The sequence below is a fragment of the Enoplosus armatus genome, chromosome 22 (genome assembly GCF_043641665.1).
Source record: "Enoplosus armatus isolate fEnoArm2 chromosome 22, fEnoArm2.hap1, whole genome shotgun sequence".
In the NCBI taxonomy this organism is placed as follows: Eukaryota; Metazoa; Chordata; class Actinopteri; order Centrarchiformes; family Enoplosidae; genus Enoplosus; species Enoplosus armatus.
The window spans coordinates 8117832-8130309 of NC_092201.1; positions in this window are offsets into that span (position 1 = coordinate 8117832).

Here is a 12478-nt window from a genome sequence, read left to right on the forward strand (position 1 = left end):
TTATTACTTAAGCATCTCAATGAACCCTGACAGCAGAACTATTAAACAGCATTATTTCTCTATGTTAAATTTGTTGTTTAGCACAGGAACATATTACTTAATTGATTTTAGTTTTTATTCTAAGATATTATATTAATGGTAATTTTAAAGTGTTAGCTCATGTAGACCTAATATCTTTTTTTTTTTATCCTTCTGTAAATATTCATTTTGTTTGGATAGTTTTTTGATCAATAGATGACATTCAAAGTCATCTTGCTTTGTTGTGTCATCAAAGCCAGCTGTCAAAATACAAAGCTCATCTGCATCAGCCTAAATAAACTGGAACCACCCTTTTTTATAACGATCATTTAGAGACTCTAATTCTCTCACTAATTCTTGTGAAAAGTGTGTTGTAATTATGTAGCTTCTACTCCTTCATGAACAACAGTAATACTGTAATGAATCTTAAAAGGATTCCGTGCAAACATACTCATAAAAATAAAAGTTCATCAGAATATTGCAGTGAGATTATAGATGAAGAAAAAAAAAGCAGTACTGGCTTCGGCAGACACATCATGCCTCTATAGCGATGTTGGGAAAGTATTCATCATTTCCCCCCTCATCATTAAGCAGCATGTGAACACCAACACGCTTTATTGTAGTGAAATGTTAACATTGCTCAGGCCGGACTGCCTTTTGTCTCTGCCGTCGTTAATTCAGAGCAGCTCCAAAGCCCCTTCAGTTAATCGCATTTGTCTGAATAGGGAGTCTACAAGTCCTCAACTTCACGGTTATTTCAGGAGGATTTATCACCTCCTCTAAGTCCTGCAGCACGATTTAAATTCTCTGTCATGCAACCTGACATATTGGACTGTATGTCCCGTTTGAAAAGAAACAGGGAAATAGAACAAGATGGAAAAAATACTCGCATTCTCCTCAATTTGCGAATTTACAGCGAGTTTCTAATGATGTTGCTTTTAAGTTTGGCAGTATTCTTATTTTAAGAAGCTGCCGTTTTATGGAATGTATAGCCTGCTAGTGTAAAATCTGATTACTGTGTTTCCCATATAATTATTACATATTCTACATCCTGATTATCCTCAGTAAAAATGTACAAGATACCAAAGTGAGTATTAATCCAGAGGATTAGGCTGCTAAAACCGTGGTGCTTCCACTGTATTCCCTTGGCATTTATTGCAGTTGAAAAAAAGCAGGTGCATTGTGATTCACACGTACCAACAACCGTCAGCATTATCGGAAATAATACATATAAAAATGGGTGCAAGATCATTTGATCGAAAGTATTAGTGGTTTTTAATATTTAATTTTGTCACGCTTATTATTTTCTTTTCCCTTTTCATTCCGACTAAACTCAACCTGTTGGATCTATTGGTGGACCAAAAGATGTTTAAAAAAAGAGCCCCACGCTGCATGAGATTTACCATACTGTAATTAAATTCGTTTTCTGATTTTTAAATAGTCTTAATCTCCAAAACTACAAACCTGTGGGGCTTTCTTTCCAGGATGAGCCATGGCATCGAGTTTTAATCACATCTCCTTATATTTTGGGAAGTAACACGGCCACATTTGTATTAAATCTCATATCTCATATCTTTGCTCTTGTTGCTGCGCAGCTCTCCCTGATTGTTTAAAGGCCATAAAAGCCCTTCATTAAAAGTCTACCTGGAGCAAAGCTGTAAAATATAAAATGCGGTTCATACCTTCCTCCGGGTCCATCGTTGTGCGCCACACCTGAAGCTACAAACTGCACTGAAGTCGGACCCATCAGACATTTCAGTCCTGAACCTATTATTATCATTTAAAGAGTTCCACTGTTAAAGCAGTGTTGAGGCAACACAAGCCTCCGGTCCGTGTCGCCCGCAGCAGGACTGCAGAATTACAATGAAACAAAAGAAATCCAAGCGGCGTTCTGAACTTCCTGAGTATCAGATGTCAGTTTCAGCCCTGCGCTCCTCTCCTCTCCCCTCTCTCCCCTCTCTCCCAGCGGCTCCCTCTCCCTCCAAACTCAGCCTCCTCCCTTTTACCTGCGCGTCCAAACTGCACACTGGCAGAAGGGAAGGTGCGCCTGCACCTTTTTAAAGGCGCAGGCGCCCAAAGGAGCCGCAGCAGGTTACAATGGGAATAAAACCGCCCCTAAAATGCGTTTACAGCTATATTCCTAATTCATTTCATCTATGTACATCCATGTTATTTCTTATTTTTACTTTAAATACAGTTTTTACATTGTCTCACATTTACTCCTAAACTAAACACGGCCCTTTAAATCTGCCTCTTAGGGTACAAATCGTACCGGGGTGTACCTGTGTTCATAACAGTGGACGTTTTTTCGAGAAGCGGGACCCAAACAGCTTCCTTCCAGTCTCCCTCCACCTGGTGTGCGAGTCCAGGGGTTTGCTCGGTAGAAAAGACACATTTTCAAGCATCTCAGCCGGCACCACAGAAATAATCCAGACTGCCTGTTTCTCTCTCTCCTGCTCTGCTGCGTTCACGGCCTCAGGTACCGGCCTCTCTCTCTCTCTCTCTCTCTCTCTCTCTCTCTCTCTCGGCGAGGAGACCTTAAAAGAGGGGCTGTTTTAACCCGGGGACTGCTGCAGTCTGGGCGGATGCGGATTGGTTTTGTCTCTCCGGATTAAACGATTTCCTGACGAATAGTTTTGACCAACCCCCTGTTTAGACCCCCCAACCCGAGAAAAAACGGATACTTCTCTCCGGTTCGGACATCCAGATTACTCTGTTTTTATTTGATTTGATTTCTATACTATAGTTTTAGACATTTATGTTGGATCTATCAAATAAGAAAAACGCCTATAAAAGAGGCATTGCACCTTAAAATTAGACCTACAGATGAAAGGATAATAATTAAAAAATGTGCATTTTCAGAGCTTTGCTATTTCATTTTCCTTTTGCCTAATATTGATACACACATTTAAAGTTCAGTGGATTTCAGTTATTTCTATTGTAGGGCACTTTTTTATATTTTAATATCTAAATGTCAGATAATGTTCCTCAGCATGCTGAAAGTATATCCTGCTGAGAATCAACATCTAGCCTATATATTACAGTGTCTCACACAGGCCTGATGCCTGTTTTTTCATATTAAGCCTAAAGGCCTTTAAAGGCAGCAGAGGGGAGGCCTGCAGGCCTGAGGATTATGTATAGGTCAGTAGTTTAGCGTTTACTTTACCAGCACCCGTAGACCACAATGGTGTCTCTATGGAGAGAGAGTTAACCTATCATTTATATTATATTCCATATAAATTTTATCCTTCATGAGCCTCTTAATTCTGCTAGAAACACACTACATATTAAACTGACTACTGTCTAATTGCTGGAGTAAACAGAAGATTAGATAGCTCATTAATGTCCAGCACAACGTGGCTTGTGCTGCATTTTCGGATATTAAACCAGGCACACATCAGATAGACTATTTGGCACATCTTCCCAGCCCCCCATTCACCCGGGATTAGTTTTAGTCGGCTGATGCTGTTGAGGCTGCACTTCTTGGGTCGAGATGCTGCAGGATCAAATGACCACGTCCAGATGGCTAATGATTATCAAATACTGCATTTAAAGCCTGCACTAGTGGTTACTGCGTGCAGATTGCATAACATTTCCTGTCCGAGGAAAGCGGGGAAATACCTTTGCTGTAACACCAAAGTGGGAATAGTTTGTTGCCTGACACTTAATAGATCTTCCTGTTTGGTTACCACATACATTACGTCTCTTTGTTCATTAATGTGTCACCAAAACCCTTCTAGTCAAAACCATACAACCTGATGTGGGCCTGATGGAGGCCTGGTGTCCTGCAGCAGCTCTCCTGGGCCTTCAGGGGCCTCCGCTTCGCTCCTCATCCGCCTCCCTCACACGCAGGGCTGCTCACCTCCAGAGGGGCCCCTGCTGAAGTGGGATGTCCCGAGTTCACTTCTGGATGCCTAATATATGAGGGCGAGCTCTACCCATGCTCCTCTCCGGTGGCCAGAGTCCATTTACCTGCTGTTGATAATTAGGCAGATAACGAGTTGGACAAAACTCGTCTAATATTTAGAGGTGGTGGGGATGGGTTCGGTTACACTCCTTTCAGTGTGGATAGCGACAGTGAAATCAATCCGCGGTGACTCGTCGTTGCTGCTCAGCGTCGAGGAGTCGGATCGCCGTAGCCTCTCCACGCCTTGACGTGGTTTCCACCTGGAAAAGCTGAAACCGGAGCTTCGGATCATCTTGTGCGTGCAGGAGATGAGTAGCCCTCGATGAATATTTAAAACATTCATTTGGTTCCGCGCTGCTGTCGTGCGGGAGCCGTGATGAAACAGGTGCCAGCGGAGGGATCAGATGGACGCGGTGCGTTTGTGCCGGCCACCGGTCTCCCGTGGAGGGACCGAGGCCGCATGACAGGACGCTGGATGAAATAATAATGCGGCGAGCTTCAGTCTGCTGCTCTGAAAGAAAAGCTAAATGGCAACAATAGAGATCACTTTATTGAGGGTGCGGGGCAGTGCTCCAGGAAAATGAATATTTCATCATAAATCCACAAAAAATGTTTAAAAATATCAGATCTTTATAGTTATGATATAAAATAGCTTCATACAACCTATCCAGATAGATTCACATCCGATACAATAATGAAATAATATCATATAATGAAATGATTCAACCAGTTGTAGATCAATCTAAATATTGGGCACACTGAATATAAAACTGAGTATAATTTCTGAGGGGGGAAAAACATGTTAATTCATAACTGTCTTCATATGAAATGACATTTTAGCTCCAACTGGTGTTACTTCTGCAGAGGATTACTGAGCAGGGGATTATTTGCTGCCCCCCCCCCAGCACATGCAGCATCATTACTCAGGAAAATAAAAACATTGTAAAGATGACAGTAAAAATAAGGTCATGAAATAAGGCCATCTGACTACTGGCTGGTCTTTTTGTTGGAGTGCTTAACGCTGGAAAAACAGATGTGATGAAAAACATCAAAAACAGGCCAACATTTTATTCATATCAAAATATTTTATTGATGTAGAAAACTTTTCTCTGTGTAACATCTCTGTCTCTCTTTCTCTCTCTCTCTCTCACACACACACACACACACACACACACATACACACACACACACACACCCTCCCAGTGATTGTGTCCATACAAACCACCTTCTGCAGCGTCTGTGACCACCAGCACTGCCTCTGCTGTCTGCTCCTGCTCTGGGCCCCTGTTGCAGCAAAGGAGCGGATGGGTGGGTGGTAGTGGTCGTGGTTTAGGCAAGTGGGGGCATGTTAGTCAGTGGGTCATCTATTAGTAAAGACCCAGGGCTCATTGTATTGCTTGCTGCTGCTGCTGCTGCTGCTGTTGAACCACCACCACCTCATCCACCCCCCACTGTGCCAGTGAAACAGAGCCTGTAACCTGAGAGAGCCCATTGCCTGCCACCCAGCCCCAGCCTGAGAAACCCAACACACAGCCTGCATGTTGGTGATGGTTCACCCAAATCGGTTGACGGGCTGTCAGCTCACCAGCAGAAGGGAAAAAACATAAGAGGAGAAACAAAATCAACGTTGGCAACATATTTTTATCTTTGGTATGTATTTTATATGATTGCACTCTGTGGAGGCCTCATGTCATAAAACAAGGCATGATGGACAATGTCAACAGTTATGTCAATCACTGACTCTTTGCTAAACATAGATGAGTATAACTTGAGCTAGCAGGGCCTTCATTAAAGAATGTATGCGTACTGTAGATTTACTGCTAAAAGCTTTGCTATGGAAAATACCACAGCCAACAGAGATTGATCATAACTTGCAGCAGACAGCCCTTGAGCCTAATGTGGAGCCTCGGGGCATCGTAATGCCTTAAAAGGCCACAGCGGCACAGGTCAGCTGACCACCCTGCCTCAGCGAGGACCAATCAGACAACTGGCATTACGTCATGGAGGCCCACAGTTTGTCTTGACCAACGCACTGCGGATAAAACAGAAGCTTTAAATATTTCATTGAGATTCTCAGGTTGCTGGACTTCTGGAGGTCAGGATGTGAAGAGACTCGTCCTCTCCTCCCTCCCTCCCTCCCTCCCTCCCTCCGTCCATCCTCCTCCTCTTTTGATGCAGAAATAGGCGTAGCAGGGCGAAAAAACAGAGGGCTGGGTATTTACAGCTGAAAGAGTCTGCTGTGAACAATAGTCCTCGACCATGGGGCTTGAAATTAAGTCAGTAAAGGTTGTCCTAGCAAGTAATCAGCTACTGCTTTCCCATACTTCCAACATGCTGTACGTCCTCCGATGTTATTTATCAAGGTACAGGTGTCACAGGAAGCACCACCAATTTTACAAATAAAGGTCAGTTTACTTGTCATACGTGTTACTGCCTTTAAAAACAGCTGTGTAATGTCTCCTGTGGCTCGTACGGAGAAAATAACCCTGATGATGTCATCTGGATGATCTCTGCTTGGAATTGAGACTTCACATTTTTGACAAAAATAAATCCTGGAGTGCTCCTTTTATTTGTACCTACAGTATGGTGATTCAGTAGTCAAGTCAAGTCAAGTCAGTTTTATTTAAATTTGCCTCAATGGGCTTCACAGTCTACACAGCATACGACTCTCCCCAGACCCATAGAAGGAAAAACTCAACCCCGAAAAAACCCTTTAAACAGGGAAAGAAACTGAAGAAACCTCAGGAAGAGCAACAGAGGAGGGATCCTCTCCCAGGACAGAGAGACATGCAACAGACGTCATGTGGACAGAACAGACCAACATAGTCAAATTACAGTTTGGACAATCAGGATGACAAAATTATAGATACATTGTAAACATATATGAAGAATGTGGATCTGGTAGACTGTCGAGGAACTTCAGGTGTTGCCAAACAGAAGCTATATGAGAAAATACTGCAGCTCTGAACATGTCTGCCAACAACAGCAGTCTCTAATATGCAGAATCATTTACCTGTCTTGCAGGCCTTTTATTGAAACACAGACACATGTCAATCACCTGAGTGACAGAAGACCCGCTGGAGCTTGTGGCGCAGCACAGGATGTACAGTACAAAGATATAGTATAGTGTATAGTGTAAGGCAATTCAATCCAACTTCTTATTACAGCCTCAAAAAATGACAATGTCTTACAAAATTTGTATTGTATTTGTGTTTATTCCAGGGCTATTGTAGTAACTGCTTTTAATGGTGTTCTTGGTATTTCGTCTCCCCGTTTTTTATGTATATATGATATATATTATATATGAGAGAAAGGAAAAGGATGTAACGTGGACCAGGCAGACTGAATTTCCTCCGTTTATCACAACCAAACAAAAGGCAACAAAAACAAAAGCACAGTGATCGTTCATCCAAACATCTAAGAAATATCAAACTGGAGAGTAATTTCATGTCTCAGACAGACAGAAAGAGAGAGCAGATTGCTGCGTGACCGAATACATTTTTCAGAGGAGAGGGGATTAAACAGCCTTATGTCACAGCATTTATTTTCCCCTGCTGTGATTAGAGAGGGGGTTTCAGCTGGGGATAGAGGATAGATGGATGAGGCAGCGCCCTCACCTGGCTCTTTTGTGAAACTGCATCCATCCTCGCATGTGGCGGCTGCCCTCACAGCAAGGTTAATCTCACACAGTCCAATGTCCCCTTCAAAATAAAACCCCAGTCAGAAGCTCAGATGCTTAGCAGATTTGGCACAGATCACTGCAGTATACAAGACTTATGCAATGCAATATAAACCCAACCAGCACTTTGAAGGGTTGAGACACCACTCACTCAGTGCCCCAGACTATAATAATAGAATTACAACCAAACACACTGTTTTAATGTTGGCTTCGGAGGAAAACTCAGTGGCCAGTGGTGTGTGTTTGGATGGCTGTAGTCATTCATCACCCACATTTCATACTGGAAGTACTGGGGGTACTAAACTCTCAGGTTTCACAGCACTCACAGAGATCCTGCCAGACAGTGGCCCACATTGTACAAGCTGACTGAGACCTGGAGGTGGGGAGTCGGGACACAGGAGTGTAGTGCCACACTGACACCTTGTGGAAGTGCTGCTATTACAGGCCAGTTTTCTGAAGAGCACAACATGAAATGTTTTCATTTAGATTGAAACTGACTGAGGTTTTCTTCAGCGGTTTGGATGCCACATTGGGCAGACTGTTGTGAGCCTTGATAATAAGTTGATGCATTCCTGCTCAAGAAAGTGATGTTTACAGGATATAGCAATTATGCACCGGCAGAGACTTTGGGTCATATCTTTAGGCCGTACATGTTGAGGTGTTGAGTAGCTGAAGTGAGGACACCTCTGCTTTTCAGTGTGTGACTTATGTGGCATTTGAACCTGGACAAATTACTTTTATTATAAATGTATGTAAGTAGTAAAAGGTAAATAAAGTGTATATTGGCCTTGTGTGTTGGTGAATGCAAAATGTAACATGTAAATTATGGCACAGTTGTAAAGCAAACTATACAATATTAAAATATTGCGAAATGAAGCAGTGTAAAAGGAGTGTAATCATTTTGTATCAGAATATTTCAGCCATCTAACACAGCAGGATTCAGCTCACTGAGAGAAAGTTCCCCACAGAATCATAAAGGGAGATTTAGATGTACAGTTACCAGATGATTACAATCCACAGGTTCCAACTTGTATGGGAAAAAAAAGGAAAGTTCACAGATGTTGGCATTAAAATTCAGAGCATTTAAAAGTGAGATCGGTAAATGTACATCAGATGTGTTTAGACATCACATATAAATATGCAACATATGCTGTTGTTCATGTTTTCTGCAGTAAAACCCTGAGGTCTTACAGGAAAGCATTCAATAACAGATCATACACTGGGTGCAACAGGTGAGAATCATCAGCCTCAGACAAAGACCCTTTTATACACATTGAATGTTTTATTAAAAAAGAAGTTATAACAGTTTATTTTATACACAACTATTTATGAGGTTATAAGCCTATTAATAGAGAGCATTTTGTCTTTTTGACAAGCATGCCCACTTCACAATGCAAAGAAAAAAACAAGAGAAGGAGGGCAAAGAGGGTGATAAAAATAAGACCAAGGATGGACTTTTCAGAACAAAAATAAACCTTTTGACTTTGTAACCCTCAAGTATCACACACTAGGTAACAAATACATAGTTTCTATTTCAAAAAAAAACAACTGCCATTTTCCATGCTGTGTGTGCCTGCTAAATCCCCTGATGGCAGCAGTCGGCCAGCACAGGGCACAAATCCACACAAGCACTAGACAGAATGGGAGGTGTGCACCAAGCGAGCCTCGACTCCACACCAGAAGCATGCAAGTGCACAAGGAGACACAGTCAACACACGGGGGGGAGGTGATATTACAGGATCAGGGTGCTGGCTCTTTGTGGCTGTGCTGATAAAAACGGAGAATGGGCCCTGGACGTCCTGTCTATGGATTAATGATAGACATGTCTATTCACTTAGTGAAGGCCCTTCATCCTTCTAGTATCCGGCAAGGTGTGGGGGAGTGTGTGTGTACGGTTGTGGGGCTATGGCTCTGGACTGGACTTTCTCTGCAGGTTTGCAGGCAGAATTTTGAGGCCCCATTAGGTTAATGTGGTAGCCACTGTGGTCACTGTTTAAAACTGTGGGTAGTTAAGACATTAACTGTACACCTGTGGTCTAAGAGCAGAAAAGGGGGGAGGGGAGAAAGCCAAAAGGAAATTAAATAAAAGCACAATAAACATGTTTTCAAAAATAATTTAGACTTTAAGTTGCCCTGGGAAGCATATTCTTTCAAGGACATTTTCTTTAGTTCTTGACTCGAGTTGACGACAACCTGAAACGCAAAGGCAGTAATTATGTCTCTTGACATTGAATGAGTGTGGGTAGTAAAACAACAGGGAGGCCGCTGAAAAGAACAGATGGTTGTCATGTTAACCAGAGCAACACCAGGTCACAGCTGAGTACATCATCAATTTATTGCCCAGCAGATGCAAAACAAATGCTGAAAAACAAACCTATGATTTTACCCAAACACAAGTGTTTTTGAAAAAGACAAAACATATCATTAGTTCCCTGTTGCACCACTGCATCATAATGTGCTATTTTATTACAATTGTCAACTCGGATATACTGTATTTTCAGCACTCAAGTACAATACTGCACAAATGTAAAGTAAAACAAGAATTCCAATCTTAAGGACTTAAAACAAAACAAAAAAACAACTCAAGATCAAGTTGTCATCAGTGTGATAATTTAGCTGAACCATAACTTACAATAGTGGTACCAGATGACCGAGATTAAAAACAAAAAAAGGAGGTCTCTTTAATTGAATAAATACACAGTTGTAGGCAGCTTAGGGAGAAAACACAAGCCAATTGTGAGAGTGGGGCTCTGCATTCAATTTGCAGGTTTGTTCGGTTTGAGAGGATGTGGATCACAAACTTCACCACAAACACTCTGAACACATGTAAAACATTCACATAGCTTTATACTGCCTTGAACATGTTGAATACCACAAACGTTAGCTCTGCAACAGTTAAAATGGCTGCATCCTGCTGGCAGCTAACCCCCGGGCTAACATTCAAAACTCCCCCGGGCTGGACGAGAGAAAGTATTATCCCATAGCTTTAAACAGTCAAACTCTTTCGGATAAATATCGGAAAATTAAAAACAAAATGAAGTGTCTCTGTTCTAAATCTGCATTCAAATGTGGTAATAATTAGGAGCATGGGATTGTGTTTTAAGTCATGTTTTAGGAGAAAATCCAATCTCTTGAGAGGGGCTGAACCACACTTTTGATTTCTGTACAGTTAGATCTATCAGGCTCACTACAGGTCAAACATCACCCTCGTCTGAAATCACTCACACTCATCTGTACAACTCTGCAAGAAGAGGACAAGCAGGCATGTCTATGGAGTATCTTACATATTACCACACAACAGACACTAACTAAAAGTCAGATGAGCAATGAATGCTTTATCGGGTAACTAGCTAACTCTATCTGTAATACAGCCATACAGCATATGTTGTTTAGTTGAAGTCAACACCCAGCAAAACTAACTATCCTGACATGTCAAAACCACAGTTCAACAAATATTAGCATGATTTCCATCCTTTCAGTGCGTCCCGGGTGAAAAATGTAAATCACTATGCAAGATACAACCAAACTGTATTTCGAACCTGAGCCATAAACGTCTAACAATCCTACATTAGCTCAAATAAACCCAATGCCACTCAGCTCTGGGTAATTCCCCTTATCTGCAACAGAGTGAAAATTTAGATGTCAAATCACAAATTGCTCAGGATCAAATCGCAGGAAGAGGAGAATAAAAACAATGTGCTTTTCTTGTTACTTTCCACCTTCATGGCTTTTAGGAAACATGTTTCTTTTGGGGACGTCTTCACCTTCCTTTTGTGATGAGGCACAGAAGACGGAGTCGAGATCAGAGGTGATAAAGGTGACCTCCCGAGTGCGAATCTCCCACTCAGGATCCACAATCTGCCACAAAACAACCAGTGATTTCTTACTGCAATCTACGAAGTGAATACATTTCAAGGTTTTCTAGGTAGTTTGCCTGCCATGTTAGCCTCAACAAGCAATGCTCGGCCAGTGTTTTGGGTTCAACACTGAGTTTTCATGAGGCAACAGAGAGGTGTCTTATCACTGTACAAGGTAGATGCTGTACATAAAAAAAAAAGAAAGATCCAAACCCATCGGGCAAGAAATGTACAAGAAATAAAAGAAGGAAAAAAAACAGCCAAAAATCAAAGCTGCGATTGCATTCTCTTTCCACACATCATGGATTTACATCTTTACCCGCCACATTAAATCAACAATGAACAACACCAGAGGTTTTTTCTTTTTTTTTTTTTAGATAAGAAGTCAAATCTGTACATATGAAATGAATGTTAAATTAATTCCCCTCAACAAAAAATTGCTACACGCCTAAATGTCATATATTGGGCTCTTATTTTGTAACCTTCTTCAAACTAGTGATCCAAACAGACATCCTGGTGGGCAGACACAAAGTGTGGGAGTCCAGGTGACGCAGTCGGGGTACATACCACAGGTCAGACCACTATGAAGGGCATGCATTGGAGCAAGCTCCAGGTAACTGTGGAATGTGAGGAGGACCAGTACTCCACAAAACTGAACCTTCAATAATTCATCTTTTCTCAGATCCACTCAATAATCATATGACCTTTTTTTTTTGCTTTTCACTAAAATTAAAACTGAATTTGGTGCTGGTTTTCTAAATTCACCAGAATAGGTGATAATTACATTCTTTTTCTGCCTGGAAAGTTGTTCTTGACCAATAATACCAAAAGCAGGAGTAGAAGTGATTGTAAGACTGAGAATGTTTGGTGCTCACATGTTTGAGATGACAGAAAACCGGTGCGAGCCGCATGAAATATGAAATCCATATGGTCAGAAGGTTAAAGGGTAGCTCTGCTCTATTTTCAATTCCCATCACACCAAGTGAGTTCGTCCAGAATCTCCACAAATACCTCAGA